Source organism: Manacus candei, unplaced genomic scaffold, assembly GCF_025592945.1.
Source record: "Manacus candei isolate 608988 ecotype Guabito, Panama unplaced genomic scaffold, ASM2559294v1 h1tg000071l, whole genome shotgun sequence".
NCBI classification, from domain to species: Eukaryota; Metazoa; Chordata; class Aves; order Passeriformes; family Pipridae; genus Manacus; species Manacus candei.
In genome coordinates this window covers 3,398,210-3,418,037 of record NW_026138119.1, presented here as the reverse complement: position 1 = coordinate 3,418,037, position 19,828 = coordinate 3,398,210, and the positions used below count along the sequence as shown (strand labels likewise).

Sequence of the window (19,828 nt, the reverse complement as noted above, 5' to 3'; positions counted from 1 at the left end):
CCCTCTCTTTGGTGCTCCATGGTGCTCAACATCAGGTCCTTCTAAGCAGCTTTCTGACCCTGAAAGATGCTTTGCTATCAGTCACCCCCATCTCCTTCCCTCCTCCTTGCCCTGACCCTGAAATTTCTGTCCTGACTGAAATTTCTGGCTGAGGTGACTTGCACAGATCAACAGCCCAAACACTGTATCTGAAGTATTTTAGTTCATTTCCCCCTCAGAGCACCGGCTCTGCTCTTCCCTTGCGGTCTGACAAAGGGTTAACAAACTGCTTAAAGCAAAGCATTGCCTAAAACGGGGATCTTTCATTTCCAAAGAGCCTGAGATCCCAAGGCACAGGCGAGAAATACTGGCCACAAAAATTTTGCATCTCTCTCCCTTACAACACTGGCAGTGAAAACCTTGTTTGGCTTCACAGGCAAGATTTTCCATACCGTGCTCCAACGCAACTCAATTCCACTAAGCCCACATCTTGTTTTTCTTCTGACAAAGTGAGGTATGATTCTTGGCTCGGTGATTCTCTGCTGTGGAAGACTAAATGAAAAGATGCTTTTAAAGCTCATTCACTCAACACTCAACCCAAAACCCAAGGGGAGGGTCAAATGGAAATTCGCTGAAGTTATCAGCCAGGCTTTTTGCTGAATTTCTTTTATGGTGGGTATTAGGGTGAAGAGCATTAAATGAAGACACAAGTGTTTGCTGGGATGCTGTTAAAGGTAGAACAGCCTGATGAGTAAAGCAGCAAAGCCATTTAATTTATTTTCTTATAAAAAGCTTGTGTTTGAGTCACGGTGATTCCTGAGGACTCAGCTCTCGGTGTTCATTTGTCTGGACCTTTTAACTGATAACATAAAAGCACCCTGCCTTGTCATAAGAGCAGCCACGTCCTTCACAGGGTAGGATCTGCCTTGTGTGAGTTCACTGGACAGCTGGAGAGAACCAGGAGGGAGGTGAGGGGATGGAGGGGGAATTGCCTGGCTCAAGGTTGGCCAGTAAGCCAGGGGAAGAGTGGGGAGAGCGTTCCCACCCTCCACAGCCTTCCACCATCCTCCTGCTTTGCTGCTTGGGAATTTTGCGGGCTGGAGTCTGTTCCTGGGGTTCCCTGTCTCTTCCTGGCTGCTCAGGGGGTTGCTTTCCACTCCTCCTGGTTGTGGTGGGTATGGCAAAGCCACCATCACTGGAAGGTGGAGGGGCCCTAAGGACACTGTGACACCAGGAGGGGCTGGAGGAGCTGCAGGGCTTCATCTCAAGGGCAGGGAAAATGATCTCCAATGTCCTGGAAGAGCCTGAGGGAGGGTTACACCACACACCACAGACAGAGGAAACCTTTGTCCCTGCACTGTCCCACCAGCCCAGAGTGAGGGAAAAGCCTTTCCTCAGCCCTGGAGTGGCAGTGAAATGGGCTCTGACCATGATGTGCCACAGCACAAGCAGAGAGGAATGCCACTGTCCTCCTGCCCTGGGTCTCTTGCCCCCCATCAGCCACCAGCCAGAGCCCATCATCCCTGCCCCATTCCTGTTCCATCTGAGCCCCATCCCTGCCCCATCCCTGTTCCATCCCAGCCCACGCACTACAGCCGAGCAGGGAGGCTGACAAGGTCAGGTTTGGAGGGAGGGCTGCTCCTGTGTGTCCATGGCCATCAACATCTGCCTCCCCTCCCAGCTCCCTGCCTGAGCACACACACCAGGACGTGGGTTCCTGGGCGATCCAAAGACATTACCTAATCCTCTGAAACTGGATCCTCCCGTCAGACTCCGGTTGGATGAGAAAAGCTTGCTCTGGCCTGTCTGTTCCTGCTCCAAAATTGTTTCCCTCCTCATGGCAAAGAATGCGCTGTGCCCCATTTCCTGCTGTCTGGAGGGTGGAGGTGGGTCCCCAAAGACCCCACGGATTAACCCCTGCCTTGAACGGTTTGGTCTTCATGTGCTGATAAATCTTGTTTCTTTTTAGGGAGCCAACTGCCCGTGCCATCTTTCTCTGCTGGAAATTCCCACCTCTCCTGCCCCTTGCCCCTTGGAAGAGACTCACTGACAGGAGATTCCTTCAAGCACATCAGAAGAGCTCACCATGAGTTTCAAAGCCAGACCAGTGCAGTTCAGCCAGGTTTTAGCTCTGACCTTACACGGCCCCATGTCCCACAGACCAGACTGTTCTGGTGACAGCAGAGAGAGTGAGGGTGCTCTCGGGGCCCAATTTGTGGCAACGAGCCAAGGATGAGCCACATGAAACATTCCCCACTTGCAGAGCCATTTGTACATCCAGCTGGCTGTGGATTCACTGGTGCCCAATGTAAGATGCTCCCAGAGAAGAAAAATCTATAGGGGTGTGAGTGAGAGGGTGCAACAGGGGCACCTGCCCAGGGCATCCTTGCTTGGACCCTGCAGGCAGGAGGAGGGCTTGGTGGGATTTAGGAAGACCCTCTCTATGGCTTGGTAGGGTGTGCACAGCCCGTTTCACCCTCCTTGCTGGGTTCTGGAGGCTCTCTGAGCATCTCAGCCTGCTGACAGGCAGGAGAAAGGCCGGCAGGAGACACAATTTGTGGCTGGTTATTTGCTGTTGTCACTCCAACCATTTCACCTTACGAGGCAATAAAGATGAAAGCCAATAATAAGCAGCCAGCCATCATTTGGAGGGAGGGGGGGGAAAGGCTGTAATTTACTGTGCCAGGGCTGCAGGGAGTCCATCTGAGGCCGGGGTTATTGACAGCAAGTCTAGATGGTTGGTTTCTCACAGTACTTACGTGCGCTCAGAGCAGTTGAGGGTGACATTTTTAAAATCTAAAAATATATAGCCGGTAGCAAACTTCCAGCAGCATGGAAGGGAGGAGGAGGAGGAGGATTTATGCCCAGAACATTTTGAACTTTAAGGCAAGAGTGTTTGTAGAAAAGGTTTTAAAGGGGTTGCAAGAGGGGAGCAGGCCCTGGGCTGCTGCTTGGCTGGGGGTGTCACTGGGGATGGTGGGTTTTGCTGAGGGTCCTTGTCCAGGGCAGTGCTGTCACATCTTCCTGGGGGTGTAAATTAGGACCTGGGTGATCCTACTCTGAGGTTCTTGTTCTGTAGCTGGACCAGGTGGTGGCTGAGAGTGAACCCAGCTATGGTAGGAGCAGACACGTGCCCTTTGGTCTGGAGCAGAAGACAAGGCTGTCACACAGCTCTGTGCAAACACAATAGAAATTAGGTTTTAAACCTCAAAGGAAGATGATTTGGATTCTCATTTTCTCCTGCTCAAAATCAGCAGTAACCTTGCTGAAAACAACACTTGCCCTGGGAGTACAAGGGCTTGATTCTGCAAATCTGGGGAACTCTATGATTAAGAGATGTCATAGACTCCTTCACAAGGAGATTCAATCCATCCTTCCCTTCAAGCCATCGTCCTGTGGGGGAGGGAGGAGGTGGTTTCAGGAAACACAACGAATGACTAATCTCTCTCCTGCCTCTGCCAAAGGAGAACAACCAGCCCCACGAGCACCCCTGCTGCTTGCAAGAGCTCTGGGATGTCAGCAGGGTTATGATTTATGGCAATCAATCCTTCAACCTTATTTATAGCAGCAGCTCTATGTGAGATTTCACACATGAAGATGGGATTTTTCTATGGCCTCACTCCTGCCAAAACTGTCTCTGGGCCTCCTCGCCTTCCTGGGGGCCTTTGCCTTGTCTCTGCCATGCCCATGTTGGGAGGTGCCTTTCCTACCCCGTTCCAACCCACTTTTTCCATCTTTATTGCCTCTATCAGAGCATGTTCTCACAGCCAGAGGTTTCCAGGCCGGTGGGAAGTGGATGAGATGGGAAGGGAGATGTTTACTCCTGCCCTGCAGTGCTGGGTAGACACAGGGCTTTCCTTCCTACCAAGAGTGTGAGGCTGCACTTTCTTTGTTAAAAATGTGATTTTCACCTCTGTAAAATGCCCTTTTTGACTGTACAAAATATTTTCCTGCTTGCCAGCTGTTGTTGCTCGGTATCTTTTCCATCCTGCTGGTATTTTGCCTGTTTGTCCTGCTGCTCCTGGGTGTCTCAGTGTCCACTGGTCCACGCAGGCTGGCACTGGTTTCCAGGACCTCAGGATCTCCCAGTCATCTGGGAAACTCCGTTTTCCTCTGGTAGCTAAGGGAGGCTTCTAATCTGCTTCGAAAACTGTGACTCAGATACAGTCCTAAAGGTTCAGAAAACATATGGCAAATAAAGGGAATGAGCACATGTGAACCCCTGATCCTGTGACAGGAGAAACGAGCGGGGGTCTTGGGGATTGCAATTACGTTTTCTCCCTGATTAATTGGGAATGGGCGCCCTGGAAACCCTTTCTCCCTGTCATAATACACGGTGACAGTGAGGGAAAATGTTGCAGCCCCTGTTTAAAGCTGAACCTGCTCCCAGTGGTTGGGTCAGCCCCGTTGTTGCTGCGCCGTGATGAATGGAGCCCTGGGACCTGCTGCCTGTAACAGCCAAATCACTTACCTTGGAAATGCAAACCTTATGGAGAGGGAATCAATAATTTCTGGAGCCTGGGCTTCGCTGACACGCGGCCCGAGCCCGCAGGAAATAAACCCTTTGTTAATCTTTCTCGGGAGGCACACGCAGCCCCCTATAAAAAGCTCCTGAAGTAAGTAACTAATTACAGGCTGCACGAGGCTCCAGTCTGTCACCCCCGACAGCTCTGTGGGAGAAGGAGCTGTGCTGCTGCTGGCCAGGATGATGGACGAGTGTGCACGAGCTCCTGGCTCCGCTCTGAAAGAGGGAGAATTAATGGGCAAATAAATTACAAATCAATTATTAAACCTTAGCAGCGTGCAGGGCCCTGCTCAGGCCGGGTATCAAATATACATTTCTAATTAACTCAACAACTCTTGTCTAATGTGCACTGGATGCTGCCTGCTGCCTGAAATAGGAATTTTTGTCACGGGCTCTAAACAGAGTATTTTATTTCTCCCTTCTTGCCTGGAGAGGCAGTTGAGGCCACAAGTCTGTAAGGCCCCTTTTTATGCAGAGGCAGCACTGAGGGACCCCCAACTTCATGCTGAGGCTCAGGACAGCCCTGGGCAAGCTGCAATGTCGTGGGGAACAAATCTGACACGTACTAAGCACTCGGGGTGCTGAGGGATCCTGTTGGCTTTCCCTGAGCCCCAAATCCCTGATTAAGAGGAAGCCACAGTATTTTCCTCCCCTCCCAGCTTTCCTGGGACTGTCTGTCAGCACCTGGAGCTATTGCCATGAGAATAACCACTGCCTGATACCTGCCTGCAGTGTCTAGACAGATCCCAGGCCAGAAGTTCTTCCTGGAGCTCTAAGAAAATAAAAGGACTTGGCAGATGGACGGCTGCACTCGCACACCCACCTCTGCTATCCTTGGATGAGTCGTGTCCTCGAGCTCTCAGCGTCCTTCCACTTTCAGCACCACTCCTGTGTGAGGGCTGAGAAGCCCCTCAGGGAACTGGCTGCCACTGGGGTGTGGATGGAGGGTGATTTTACAGGATTTGTGTTGGAATGAACGTCAGGCCCCTCGAAGGAGCTGAACCTCCGAGGGATTCAGCCTCTGAGCCACGGCAATATTTCTGCAGCTCACTAATCAATTATGATTCTTAGACAAGCTCCCATATGGTGCCTTTATAAATCACTCTCTCCAGTTATCAAGCCTGTCTTGTTTGCCTGACATGAGCTATAAGGAGGGTGGTTTTTAGGCTAATGTTAACTCAAGCACGCAGAATGTGATTTATTTATAGAGTTTTTTAAAAGTGGTTTTTAAAAGTCAAATTCTGGGTCCTAAGGAGATAACCAAAAAGCTGGAGACTCATCCTGCCTGAGCATCACCATAACAAGCCCTGGTTCAGTGGGCTGGGCCATAAATACATGTCCTTGGTAACAGCACAGAGACCTGGGCAGGGGTCAAGCCCCTGCTCAAGGGGCTTTGGTGGTGGTACCTGTGTCTGTCCCCCTGGAGCAGCTCTCCATCCCAGTGCTCGGCCTGTGGGACCCTGGGAACAGGCAGGACACTTGGACAGCGACCTGAAGGTGAGGACTTGGTGGAAAAGCTGCACAGAGAGCTGGAACAAAGGCTGTGAGGAGGAACAGGGCAAAGAGAGGAGCCTTTCACCTCCTCATCTGAGTAGAAGCCAGCACAAGGTCTTTGGAGCACGGATCTGAGCACACAGGAGAAAACCAGGGGTGTGGCAAAGCCACGTCCCTTGTCACGGGGCAGACAGAGTAAAGGCCAGCCCGGAGTGGATCCTGATGCTGGGTTTGTCTGTCAGACACCTGAGCTGTTCCCGGCTCGGTTCCCTCACTCCGGCTCACTTGCTCCCCCCAGTGCACTCAGCCGGCTCCCCGAGCATCCCCGCGGCATCTCCCGCATCTCCTGGACCTTACCAATCCCGGGATGTTTCCTCCAGCCACGAGGGAATCCCTCTCTTTCCCGACCCACTACTAATCTCCAAACCCAGTCTGTCCTTCTGGAATCCTTCTTCCCTGGCCTTGTCTTCTTTTCAGAGTAATAAACCCCCGTTTTTCCTGATCTAAATACTCAATATGCAGGAGCACAGTGTGTGATCCAGGAGCTGTCTCCTGTCTCTTTATTAGTTGTAGCATTCAAGATATTCTACTTTACGTTATCAAAATATACAACCAGCCTGCTCTGTTTGCAGATTCGCTTCTGGTTGAGAGCTCCAAAGTTTGCCATCCCCTCCCCTAGTTATCTCCCACTCCCTAGTTATCTCCCACCTGCAAAATTTCACAATTTCAGCTGTGGATTTTTCCTGTGACAGCCCTGAACTGCACTAATTCTCTCCACTCTGCTCAGAGGCCAAACATTTTGGGGCCTGATGCTGCAGAGTTCAGCCCCTCTCCCCCAGACCTTTGGTTCTAGCACCCTCGATGCCAGGAGTGTGGGTAGGGGGGGGCTGTTTCCCCTCCAGACAGTGCATAAAGAGCATTTTTCTTTTTCCCATGGGAAAAATTCAACCTGAAAGGAAAATCCAGCACATCAGCTTGGTGTCACGTGGAAAGAGAACCTCCCTGGGCCTGTTGTGTTTCCAGGATTTGCATGACCTGAAGAGGATAAGCATATGGAAACCAGTGTTAGGAATCAGGAGCAGAAGGCAGTGGTATGGACAGGTTTCTCGGGAAGCCTCGGGAAGTTCTCATTGTCCAGCTTCACTTCCTGGTGCCAACAAGTCCGAGCTTGCCCCCGTTAAGGCAGTTTTAGGGAGGATGTGAGGAAGGCTGTGGCTTGTTAACACGACAGCGGGTTTATGCGAGGAAGACAGACTTTTAAACTTGGGTCCTCAGGTTCCCGCTGGGTTTATCAAGTTCAGGAGCACGAAAGAACTCCCTTGACTCCCGCGTTCTGCTCCTGCTGAGCTGCCGCGAAACTCCAGCGGGATCCAGGATTACACGGAGATACCTCGGCGTGTTCCCGTGGGCCCATCGCCGGGGTGGGGTCGGGGTTCGGGGGTCCCGGCGGGTGCCGTGTCCATGCCGGGGGGGTCCGGAGGTGCCGGTGCGATGTCCCCTCGCCCCCAGCAGGTGACGCCGCAGCCCCGCGCATCCCCCGCGCACCGCCCTCCCATTGGCTGCGCCGGCGCGTCTCCATGGCAACGCGGGGACCAGGCCCCGCCCCCCGCATCCCGCATCCTTCATCCCTCAGCCCGCATCGCTCGTGACTTCCACGAACTCTCTGCTGTTCCCCTTTCCCTGTTCACCTCTTTCCCCTTCCCTGCTCTCGCCTTTCCTTTCCCGTCTCTCCCTTTCCCCCTCACTGCTCTGCCCGGCTCAGCCCCGCGGGATCAGCAGCAGCAGGGCCAGGGGGTACCCACGAGTGTCTGGTGACAGAGGGTGCCGAGTGGGAGGGCAGTGGGGCGAAACTGCTGCCACACCCAGTCCCACTGACACAGGGAGGGCTGTGCAAGGGCACCCTTTGCTGCTGCTGTGACTTTGCTGCTCGTAAATTCATCTGAACACAGACATGTAGTGATAGGACAAGGGGGAATGGCTTTAAAGTAAAAAAAGAATAGGCTTAGATGGGATATTGGGAAGAAATTCTGCCCTATGAGGGTGAGGAGGCCCTGGCACAGGTTGCCCAGAGAAGCTGTGGCTGCCCCATCCCTGGAAGTGTCCAAGGCCAGGTTGGACAGGGCTTGGAGCAACCTGGGCTAGTGGAAGGTGTCCCTGCCCATGGCAGGGGGTGGAACTGGATGATCTTTAAGATTCCTTCCAACCCAGACCAGTGTGTGTTTCCATGACATTTCTCCAGGGACACACACAGGGCTCCACTGAGCAGGGGCAGTGCTGCAGACGGGCTGACCTTGGGCAGTGACCTGAGACAGCAACATCTGCTTGGCCTGGGATAAGAAACCCAAGCACAGACTATCGAGAAGCTCAAGACAATCGTTTAGAGGCCAAATTCCCTCTCCTTGCTCGGGCTCCTCCAGCCAGGTCTCATTCTTGCCCTGGGTGGAGTTACATTTCTATCCCACTGGGAACGGGAAACCGTGTGCTGAGAGTAGAGAAGGCCCTTCAAACCCTGTCTGTGGATGAAGCAGGAGCCCTCCCAGGCCTTGGCTCTGTACAAATGGGATGTGTTCCCATGTGGATCGCATTTAACCCTTTCTGTGCCTGCACTGGGGGGTAGAAAACAAAGATTTTGCACAACTGAACAACCCTTGAGCCTCCTACCTGTTCTGAGCAGGGAGATGGGATGCATCACACTCGCTGTTGTTTCTAAAACAACTCATCACCAGACCCAGGGGGCTGCAGTTATGGTTCCTCCCTCCTCTCCATCAAGGGCAGAACATCTGGAATGGGTTTGGATGAGCTGCATTTGCACTCCCAACAGGAGGCTGGAAACCACTCCCTCACTATTAGGAGTTTGATGCTCTGAAAACACTGGATATGACTTAATTTTGAGGTCTTTAAGTCGATTCAGAGATGCATTTGAACCAGACTCTCATCAGTTCTTGGCTGGCTGCATCCCTTCCCACCCCCTCGTGCTACTGGTTCCACAGGCTCTCTAGTTCCTGGGAAGTGCTTGATCCATTTTTGGTGAACTGTACCTGCCAGGCTGCCTAACAACTGTTCTGGACTCACTGCTCAAGTGGTGTCCTCGTGGTGGTGTCCTGGGGCTGCAGCCCCCTGTGTGCTCAGGGGAATGGTGCTGGGAGCACTGGTGCATTCTCTGCTCTGTCAGCTCCAAGGGAAGGTCATTCCCACTCTTTGGGGCCATCCCTGCTTTCTTGCAGACACTACAAAGCTCCAGAAAAACACTGGAGATGGGATTTCTCTGCTGGGTGGGGAAGGAGGCAAGGCTGGTCCGACTCCCACGGCCTCGTCCCTCCTCGGAGTTGGAGCTCACCCCTCTCCACCTCCTCAGTGGGCACTGGGCCTTCTCCTCCCATCACAGGGCAGGGAGTGGCACGAGGTGGGATTGGCACAGCCTGCCCCACGGGGGGGTTTATCCCTGAGCCCCTGGGACTGCAGCTTTTCTGGTCCCAGCACAGCAGAGGGTGTTCAGGAAGAGGCATTTTCAGCAGGATGGGGACTCCTTCTTGCCTTTCCCCAAGGAAAGGGAGCTCACTGGAGGGAAGGAAGAGTTTCAGGCCCCTCCTTTGGAGTTTGTGTCACCCTCCTTCATGCCAGCTCAGTAAATTACAGCCCTAATTGAAACCATGCCCAGGCTGAGCTTGCCTAAATGGTGGTGTGAGCATTTCTGCTCCCAGGGAGGCTGTTTGCAGGGACAGAGGTGCTTCCCCAGAGTTGGTGTGCCAGGCTCTGGCTCCAACAGACCCTTCCATGCTCCAGCACACACAGGAATTTTTGCCCTCCATCCTCTGTGAGGGTTGGTGGAGCTTGGACCCTGCAGCACCTGGGGGGGCTTCACAACTCATGCAAGGGCCTCATGTGAGGCTGAGTTGGTGCAAACTCACCCCCTGAGCCAGAGGACTATGGGCAGGTGGAATTGCCTCCACAAAGGCATTGGAAATCCATAGAAATGGTGGTTTATCAAGGTCCTGGAAGTGCTCAGAGATCAGGAACGGGCTGGCAAAGGTTCTGTCGGAGCCATGGCTTCAATAAGGGGTGAGGAGGCAGGTCAGGAGCCTGGTCTGAGTTACAAGGTTGCAAAAAGTCCTGCATAACTCTGGAATTTCCCCAAAATGTGGGGGCTGACTGTGTTCAGGATACATGTTGATGCTCAGCATCTTTTGCTCAGCTCAGGACCTTTACAGGCTTCCCAGCCTGGACCATGGGCTGATGGAGAGGCTGAGGCAGCTCCCAGGGATTTTGGGATGGGATGGGATGAGGGAGAGTGGTCCAGAAAGGCCTCTGTGCCTCACCAGCCTGAAGACTGTGCTGCTCCAAGCACAGGCTGCAGCTTCCACCACTCCCCTCCTTTGCCTGGGAGCTCCTGCTGCCACGTGGCCTTTTCCACTACAGCACCCTGTAGTCTGTGCCTTGCTCTGCCTCTTGTTCTTTTTCTTTTTTTCCTCAGGAAACATCTGGAAGCTGAGTAAGAAACATTTAAAGGGGGAGGGAAAAAAAAAAAAAAGAAAAGAAAAGAAAAGGAAAAAAGCAAGGGGAAAGGGATCTTGGGAACACCATATGATTTCACTTTCCTAAGACAACTGCAATTATGCCTTTGAGGCTTTACCAGTCACTGTAGATTCAAACCATGTTGGATGATGTAAGTGGGAAAATATGAAGGGCCTACTGGATGATAAAAAAAAAAAAGTAAAAAAGAGAAAAAGAGCAGTTTCTGGCATTTTATTTAACACTCTGAGTCAGAAAAAGGGCGTCGTCCAGATGGACTTTTTCTTTATTGCTTTTCTAGGCTTGGTTGGGCCTTGCTGGTCCCTTGGGAGAGGGGAATTGCCTCCTGTACCTCTCCAAATGACCTGCTCCTCTGTCCTGCAGCCCTCTGCTTCTGTCACGAGCCCTGAAATCCCCATGGACAGTGTTGGGAATGGATTTCTCCCAGAAAAGACACATCCCAGACCAGGCTCTTCTTGCTCAGGGACCACTTACTTTTTGGAAGCTGGTGAGTGGGATAAGCAGGAGATGTCAATCCCAGTGCAGCACCCATGAGAACTCCTGTTTTCAGGCAACTTCCAGATAACCTGTGTGTTTGACACTGGGTCCTGGGCAGTTTTGGGAGCTTTGGATGTGGTATCTCCATGCTGAGCCTGGAGCCCGGCACTGGGGCAGATCCACTGGAAAGGATAAAGATGTCACTGTCAGATCTAAAGGAATTTCTACCTGAAAAACAGGAGGTTCCAGGAGAACTGGGATTTCAGCTGACAGGGGTTAAACTGCCATAAAATAGACTTGGGAATAATTAAATATTTTCCACCTCAATTCCCACAGGAGGAAACCAGCTTTGGAGAGAGACAATGCTGGGCATTGCTCACAGGGCAGGACTGGGGCTGTGATCCCTGTGCAAGATCCTGGTCAGCTCCAGGGTGATGCTGGGATCCTCTCTCCCTGAGGGTCAGAGGATGGTGGGGGGGAATTGGCACAGCCCAGACAGACATCTCTGTATGGAACACTGAGGAGGAACAGGGCACTGCTGGAATTCCATGGAAAAACCTCCTTTTATAGAAGGCACGTGTGTGTGTTTGCTCACCAGAAATGAGGGAAGAGGAGATTCTCCAGGAGTTTTGGCTGAAAAAAAATGAATTATTTCCTAATATTTTGGCTGCTGAAGCTCAGAAAACGGTGCTGGGCTGGAATTTCTCAGCTCACCGTCACTGAAGACACAGACCCTGATTATTTCAGTACAAACCCAGGATTGTTTGAAGGAAAATATGCAGTGGAAAAAAACCTTGGGTTTCACCAGTTTCTCAGGAGAAGTAAAAAAAACCCCTAAAATCCAATGCAGGGGAAGCCCTGCCCTGCCTGGGTGACCACCAGCTGAGTGAGCTCCTGTCACAGGGGTGGCACAGAGTGTGGGCACAGACCAGGGCAGTGGGTGGCTGTGGTGGCCCCAGTGATGGTCCCCAGCACCCCTGCATCCCAGTCAGGCCTGGGCTGAGCTGCTGGGCTGCATGGCTGGGGTTTTTGGAGCTGCCCTGAGCGTGGCAGGAGAGATGGGAGATGCTCTACAGCCTCACTGGTCTCCCAAACTGAAGTTCTGTGTGGTGGTGAAACAACCCTCCCTGTGCTGCCTTCCCTTCTCCCTCCCATCCCTGAAAGGACTGGAAAATTCATTCAGCTTGAATAAAACCCCCCCACAGACCTGCCTTGTGTGACACCTGCCTGTCCTGCCTGGGGACTCCCACCTTTGGGGCCTGGGGGCTCCTTGCCTGTCCAGCAACCCCCTCTCTGGGCCTCCTCATGGGCTGAAAAGCCAGAGCGAGCCCATCAGCTCCAGCACAGGAAGGTTTTGCCATGGATTAGCCCTCCTGAGGTTTTCCTGGCATCTCTCCACCAGCTTGCAACCTTCTTTTTGCTCTGCAGTTTAAAACAGCAGAGAGGGATCCTGGCAGAGCTTCAGCTGTGTGGAGGGAATTGGTCGTAAATCCAGGGAGTTCATAAAACCCAGGGGTTGGAGGGAGTCCTGGGGGCTCCATCCCCCAAATTCCTGTCCACCCAAGCCAGGGACCAGCTCTTTCCTGCTCTGATGTATCCCTGAGCACATGGAGGGACCAGGTGCTGCAGACTCTGCTCCTTCCCAGGTTCTGAGCATCCCCGTGGAGAGCAAACCCAACCACACTGCTCTGTGCAGGGATCAGCTTTAGCTTGATTTCCCCAGAGCTTAAAGATGCTGCTTCCCCAGCTTCCCAAGGCATCATCCTCCAGGGATTTGACTTTTTACAGCTCCTTTTTTTACCAGGGGAAGATCTATTTGCAGATTAAAAATTCCCTGGATCTGCATAAACCAACAGCCAAAGTGTATCAGGCAGTGGGAGGCTGTAGGAGGGGACGCCCCTCTGGGTGATGCTGGAAAACTTTCCAGGGTTTCTTGCAGCAAAGGGAATCTTAAATTAGAGTAAAAAAGTGGGGGACCACTGCCTGGAGGTGAAGGAAGGAGGAAAGCTCATCCCATCCCAACCTCTGCATAAGGGGAGGGAGTCAGTGCACCCATAGAGGCACCCCAGCACCTGCACTGACCCCAAAGTTCTTCCCATTTTCCCAAGAGAGGTGACAAGTAAAGCAGAGGGATGGGAAGCAGCAGGACTTTTCCAAGGATGCCAAAGCCTCGATTTTCCTTTTCCTCTGAGCAATCTGGTCCACATTTTGTCATTTAACCAGTGAGTCCTGCAGGGCTTTTGCAGAGTTCCTGCACCCTTCTCCAATGAGATCACTGGAAATGGAGCATGAATTTCTGCAGAGCCCATCTTTTCCCTGGCACTGCCCTCAGGATGAGGCTGTGTTGTGACACAGGGAGCTCCCAGCAAAGCAGGGCAGCCCAAGGCAGCCAGCCTGGCTGGAGCTGCTTCCCCCAAATCCCAAAGTGTGCTGTGATTGCAGACAACAGCCAGGACTGCATTAAAACTCACTCAGGCCAATGCAAATCTCCCACTCGCTCCAGCAGTTTTGGTGAGGCTTGTTTTGAGGCAATGGGATTTTGCTGCTTTTATGGGTTATCAAAGCCAAAAGCTCATTTTCATGCAGGCTGGAAACACCAAAACACAAATGTTCCTGGAAAGCAAATATATCAGGACTGCAGATATGGACACATGAACAGTTGTAGCTGGATTCAAGCAAAGGCACACACAAAAGCCTCTCGGAGGGAGGGGTGTGAGGAGCATCCTTGGGATGGTGACCCAAGGTGCTTTCTGCTCTAGGAGCAATAACACCTACACAGCTGGCACTGGTCAAGTTTAACCTGTCCAGACTCACTCTGAAGAAGGAGAAGAGATCAGATCAGCAGGTCCCAGGACGTGACCTCTCCTTGAGCACAATGTGGCTGCTGCCCCTGCCTTGTCCCTTCCAGGTGGCTGTGTCAGTGAACACCTCATTTATACATCCAATCCACGCAGCCGCTTTACACCCCAGCTGTCCTGGGTGTGTGTGCTTTCCCTCCCCTGACCCTTCCAAGCTGTTAACACTGTCCATGGCTGACGTCCTGAACCCTTTACAAGATTTTTCGGCAGTGACAGCAAACAGCATCTCCTAACACGTTTTTGGTGATGCAGGTCAGGCCTTCTGATAACACACCACGAACACCCTGCACACGATGCTCTCAGCATCCTGAAAGGCTTTGCTGGCTGTTTGCAAATCCTCAGGGAGAGGCAGGAGTGCAAATGAGAATTCAAGTGTTTACAGCTCTCAGCCTCCTCCAGCTCCTCCCTGCAAGGGATTCTCCTGTCCAAACATCCCTTGTGTCCCAGAAACACAGAGACAGCACTGAAAATATATTTAGGGACCTGAGTCACACCAGTTTCCATCAGCTGGGTGTTGAATGGGAGAAGCTCAAACCCTCTCCCAACACCCACCTTTGCTTTCCTCATTGCCATGTGAAGAAAATATTCCTTCACTACTATTCTTTCCACAGACTATTACCCTGTGCTATTTCAGCTCGTGTTACAGCTCCAGCCTCACTGTTTGAAGCCAAAACTAATCCTAAATCGTGAATGGATATTAGGCAGGTGAGGTGAAGGTGAGGGCACTGCACAACACGCCTGGCTGAGCTCCCTGAGCACGTGGAGGAGCCCTGGCAGGGCTGGGGGCTGGAGGAGCTGGTCCCCATCAACCACATCCTACTGCTACCTCTGCGCCTCCTCCTCCTTCTCCTCCATCCACTCCTAACTGCATCTCCTCCCCAGATGGTCCCCCAGGGCTGCAGCCCCAGCACAGCACCCACGGGTGCCTGGTACCTCTGGCTCTTTGGCTCAAAAAGTGCTTTACAGCACTGAATTCCCCTTTGCAACCCAATTAAAATGTTCATTCAAGGGCTCCAGCAGTCGGATTACAGCAATTAATTCACTTCCACGTCCCCAGGCACATCTTGCTCACTTGCTCCGGCGAAACCAGGAGGAGCATTTCGGTTTCCACCCGAAACCCCCCGATTTCAGCTCTCCCTTTGGTGGTTGGGAACTGAGCCTAGACGTGAAATAATGAACTAAAATCCTTCCATGCGTTGACCAAAGAAAACAGGCTGTCAAGCAGAAATATTCCCTCGCTTCTTTTCAAGCCAGCCCGACTCTCCTTCCCATCTGTAGGCATCGCTCTGGCGGGGAGGCAGCGCGAGTAACTCAGCAGGAAATTGTCAGCGACAGCATGTGATGCTGTTTGTAGAGCATAAATCAGCCTAGGAAATGAAAAGCACTATCCTCCAGGTCTTTTTTTTTCCAGGTTTGCTCAGCGTTTTATACCTCTGCGGGGATGCTGTGAAGGAGATTTTTTTGGCAGATTAAACCCAAGTCCAACGTTTGCTGTTAGGGCCTTAATTATGTTCAGTCTTCTTAGTGCTGTTTGCATTAGGCCATAATATCTCCCTCTCCAGAGCTCCAGTGACTCCACTTAAGCATGAAAATGCTGGAGGAGAGACTGAATCTCTGCAGGTTTTCCAGCTTTTGGCTCAGCCCGGAGAGTGACAGAAGCCAGGACGATTTCAGTGCCTCTCTCACATGGGTTTCCCACCACGGGAAGCTAAAGCTGTGAGGGGGGATAATGCAGGAAATTGGGCAGAGATTTCTGGGGGCTGAAAACTGAATAAGGGTTTTGAAAGGGCAGATTTGTGCAGAGCCCCCCTGCAAACACCAGAGGTTTCTGACCTCCACGGCTGAAGCTGTCAGGAGCAGCCCGAGCTCAGGCACATCTGTGCTGCAGAACTTACAGGTTGATGTGGTCAATACTCACCCTGAAGCAGAGAAACTTTGCAATTACCCTTTAATCCTGGTTAAAGATGACCTGCACCACCTGTATTGAACGCTCCTCTAGGCTAAAGCAGAGTCACAGAATTATAGAATATCCAGAGCTGGAAGGGATCCACATCATCGAGTCCAACTCCCAGCCCTGGACAGGACACTCCAAGAATGCCACCAGATGCCTGAGAGAATTGGCCAAACACTTCCTGAACTCTGACAGGATTGGTGCTGTGATCACTTCCCTGGGGAGCCTGTTCCATGACATGCAAAGAGGCTGTTTCCATTCTCATCTGGAGCAACACAGGAGAGGAAATGTGTGAAGTTGTCCAATATTTGCCAGAAGACAAGTGGTTCCAAGTCTCATTGGAATCAAATTGGTCCAGTCTTACCACCAAGTGGCATCTGGGTGGTGATGGCACTGCTGGGCCAGGGCACACTGTGCCTGCATCTCCACAGGCTCTTCCACGTCCTTCTGCCTTGGCACTGAGTTTTAGGGCTCAGCTCCTTACCCCCAGCCATCCTGCCCCTCTTCCTTCCCAAAAATCAAACCAGAGCTTATGACTCTGTTCCTGGGAGCTCACCCCTGCTCTAGTAGCAGTTCAGGCTGCAGAGCTGTGAGTTCTCCAGCAAAGCAACAATCAGTACAAATTCTCCCAGCCAGCTGCTCCCATCTGCTCCGTGGGTTGTTTGTGTTTGTGGGGTGCAGAGAGTAGAGTTTTTCCTGAACTCACATGGTTCTTGCAGATCAGTTTGACAGAGTGAGATGAGCCATTTGTTTTAAGCCACTTCCTTCCTATTTTTTGCAAAACCTACCTGAAAGTTTGGAGTTTGGCTGTGTGGTGATGCTGCATCCACCAAAACCTGGGGGGAAGCCTAAGATTTTGGAATGTCTCGGCTGCTTGGCTGATGAGCTGTAAAAATGGAATGAGCTTTTACACGGCTTTGTGTTCAGCCAGTCTTTGTGGTTTTGGGTAGTTTTGCTCAAAGGTGCAGGTTTCACTCAAGCTGCACAGGGAACAAATTCCTTCTTCCCTCCCTACTCTCTCCTGCTCACGCTGCACAATCAGCTTTGGCTCGTGGCCCTGGAGACCATGGTGGTGCATCAGGGCTGCGGGTCCTGGAGCTGCAGAGCCCTCAGGATGCTGTTTTTGGGATGCTTTGGGCTTGCAGGGGAGAGGGTGACTTCAGGCAGGTGGTTTCTGCAGAAGCCCTTTGCTCAGCCTTGCAAGGGTTTAGCCATGGCCAGTCAAACAGCCCGGAAATTCTGGAATAGGAAGAAATTCTTCCCTGTGAGGGGAGGGAGGCCCTGGCACAGGTTGCCCAGAGAACCCTGTGGCTGCCCCATCCCTGAAAGTGTTCAAAACCAGGTTGGATGGGGCTTGGAGAAACCTGGGAGAAGGTGATGTTGCACCAAAAAAAATAAGCGGAGAGGTCTCCAGCAGTTCCCAGGATCAGAAAACATCAGAAACGTCCCCCAGATTCAAACTGCTCTGTCCAGTGAAGAGTTATTATGAGGTGTTGCTCGATCAGGCTCACAAAGCCGGACCCTGCCGTGCTCTCCTGTCATCTGGAATGCATTTGGGATAGCGTGTGGCTCAGCCCTGCATCTTGAGCCCAGCCGGGCTCTCGGGTCGCGGCACAGAACGGCCGCGCCACGTGGGGATGCTGCACGGCCCGGGCTGGTGATGTCATGGTGGGAAGGGCCAGCAGAGCGTTCCAGCAAACCTGCTGGCTCCTGCGGGGAGCTGTTACGAGGGCAGTGGGAAGCTGAAGTGTGAACTGGAGATAACAGGTGAATAATCTCCTGGTTTTTGTGTGATATTGATGCTCTTCAGGACGGTTACCCTGGTCCTGAGCACAAAGGATGAGGGGAGGGGGAAAGGCTGAAGTGAGCTCAGGCTGCTCCAAGCATTGCTTCAGGGACATGGGTGTCCTCCCTGCCTCGTGCCATGTCCCACAGCCCACCTCAGAGCCTGCCTGTGCCTTTTCTGATCTGTATTTGAGAAGGGAACACTTCCCAAGAGGCCACTTCCCACTTGGTTTTGGTTCCTATCTCCTGCCAAGCTGCTGTTCCCCCTTTACAGCTCACCATCTGTTTCCCAAGGGAGAGCACAGTGAGAAGGGCACTTTGTCCAGCTGCCTTTTCCGTGGAGCAGCAGGGCAGTGTGAGCTGCTGGGATTAAAATGGGGCTTTCAAACCCCTTGGCCTGTGAACTTGGCAGGAAACATCCCATCTCCACTTAAAAAGCACTGGAACACGAGTATGGCCAGGCTGTGCTCCCTCTGCCCTTTTGCTGCAGATGTTGAGGCCTCCGTGTCCCCACAAGATCTTGTCCTTGCTGTCCTAATGCCCTTTGGTCCTGGGAAACACCAACAGTCCCTTTCCCATGCCTTTTTCACCTAAACCCTCCTTTCCTGTCATGGTTATTGGCCAGAGAGATGTCACAGAATCATGGAATCACAGACTGCTTTGGGCTGGAAGTGACCTTAGAGATCAACATGTTCCAGCCCCCTGCCATGGGTGGGGACACCTTCCACTAGAGCAGGTTTCTCCAAGCCCCATCCACATGTCCTGGTGCATGTTCCTTTTGTAGAGCATTTGGAAGCAGGCAAGCAGCTGCTGTGGCATTTCTGTCCCCACCAGGTTCAGGATGGTGAACCACGAGCCCAGGGAGGGCTGCACAGCACCAGTCCCAGCAGGGCCCCACAGCATTCCAGGGTGGAGAGCAGAGGCAAAGCATCCCATCCAAAAAGACCTGTGCCAGCCTCACCTGTGAGCCTCCAAAACTCCCCTGCACAGCCCAGGGATGCCCACACCAACCCCAGTGTCTGCTGAGGGGGATTCTGGAAGGTGGTTGAGCTGACAGGGAATGAATGGAGCTTCTGTTCCGTGGGAAGGGCTTGGATTTCAGCGTGGGGAGGGAGAGTGTGCTGGGGAAGGGAGAGTGTGCTGGAGCAGAGGGAGAGGCCCTGGTTTACAAAACAAATAACCACTGTGGCTTCTAAGCACGGGTAATCTGTTATTCCAAAAGGATCAGGCATAATTTACCACCTGATATCAAACTCCTCTGCATTTTGAAAGGGAAGTTAACAAATGGAAGCTGAGACAGAGAAGTGGAAAGGCTGTTTGCCCGAAGCTGCTTTGTTTTGAAACTCCCTTAGCCCAGGCTGTCCAAACCCAGTACATTACTCTGCCTCTGGGGACAGGGGTGATGGTGGCCACAGCTTGTCACTGAGACCAGGCAGCACGTTGGGGCTGGGGGTGCTGCCATCCCAGCACTGAGCATCCCATTCTATGGGCTGGGGATGATGCTGTACCCCTCACCCTGGTGCCTCCTGTCCCCTTTCTCCCACCTCTCTGAGGCCGTGCTGACAGGAATGCTGATGGGAGTACATGAGGGTTTATCCCACCTGCATCTGCTTTGGGGTCAAACCCTGCAATTCCCAAAAGGAGGGGAAAAAAAAGTGATTATTTTCTTTGGCAGCTCCATCTGACTCCTGACAACAACTGTGGCCACCCCTTCTCCGTTTATGTGACATCACTCCAGCTCAGTCTGCGGTGCTTAGAGTGGGTCGTTTTGTTTGGACTAATTTAATCTTTCCATTTTCAAAACTGCTGATTCCTATAAACAGTTTTAAGCCAGAGGCTGAGCTGGATGCTCTGTTTCCTTGGAGTATGGCACTTACCCAGCTCAGCTACGTGAAAACGCTGTCTCTGGACAATCCTTGGGCAATTCATGTCCGACATTCCTGGTGATGGGAGCCAGCAGGACCCTCCTGCCCCGCTGCTCTCGGGGTCCCGTCGGAGGTGCTGCCGCAGCTCCGGGCGGTGCTTCCCTGCCTGCTGCAGGCTCTGGCAGCAGGATCCGTGAGGAGAACACTAGATGGCAGGTTGAGGCCATGTCTGAGCCTGCCGAGCCCAGAGCAGGGCGATGTGGCATCGGGGACGGCTCGGAGGGTTGTGCTGGCTCTGCCCAAAGGATCTTCCAGACGGGGCGGGTGCAGGATCCTTCCGGCTTTATCCAGCTGCACGTTTGCG

At 52.6% G+C, this 19,828-nt stretch overlaps 1 long non-coding RNA gene across 1 annotated transcript; it reads left to right on the top strand.

The window, feature by feature from the left end:
* Positions 1-17,420: 17,420 nt before the first annotated feature.
* On the top strand, positions 17,421-19,361 carry LOC127480038 (uncharacterized). Its single transcript, XR_007907750.1, has 3 exons — positions 17,421-17,581; positions 18,434-18,562; positions 19,275-19,361. It is a non-coding gene; the product is annotated as an uncharacterized LOC127480038 (long non-coding RNA).
* The last annotated feature ends 467 nt before the right edge of the window (positions 19,362-19,828 follow it).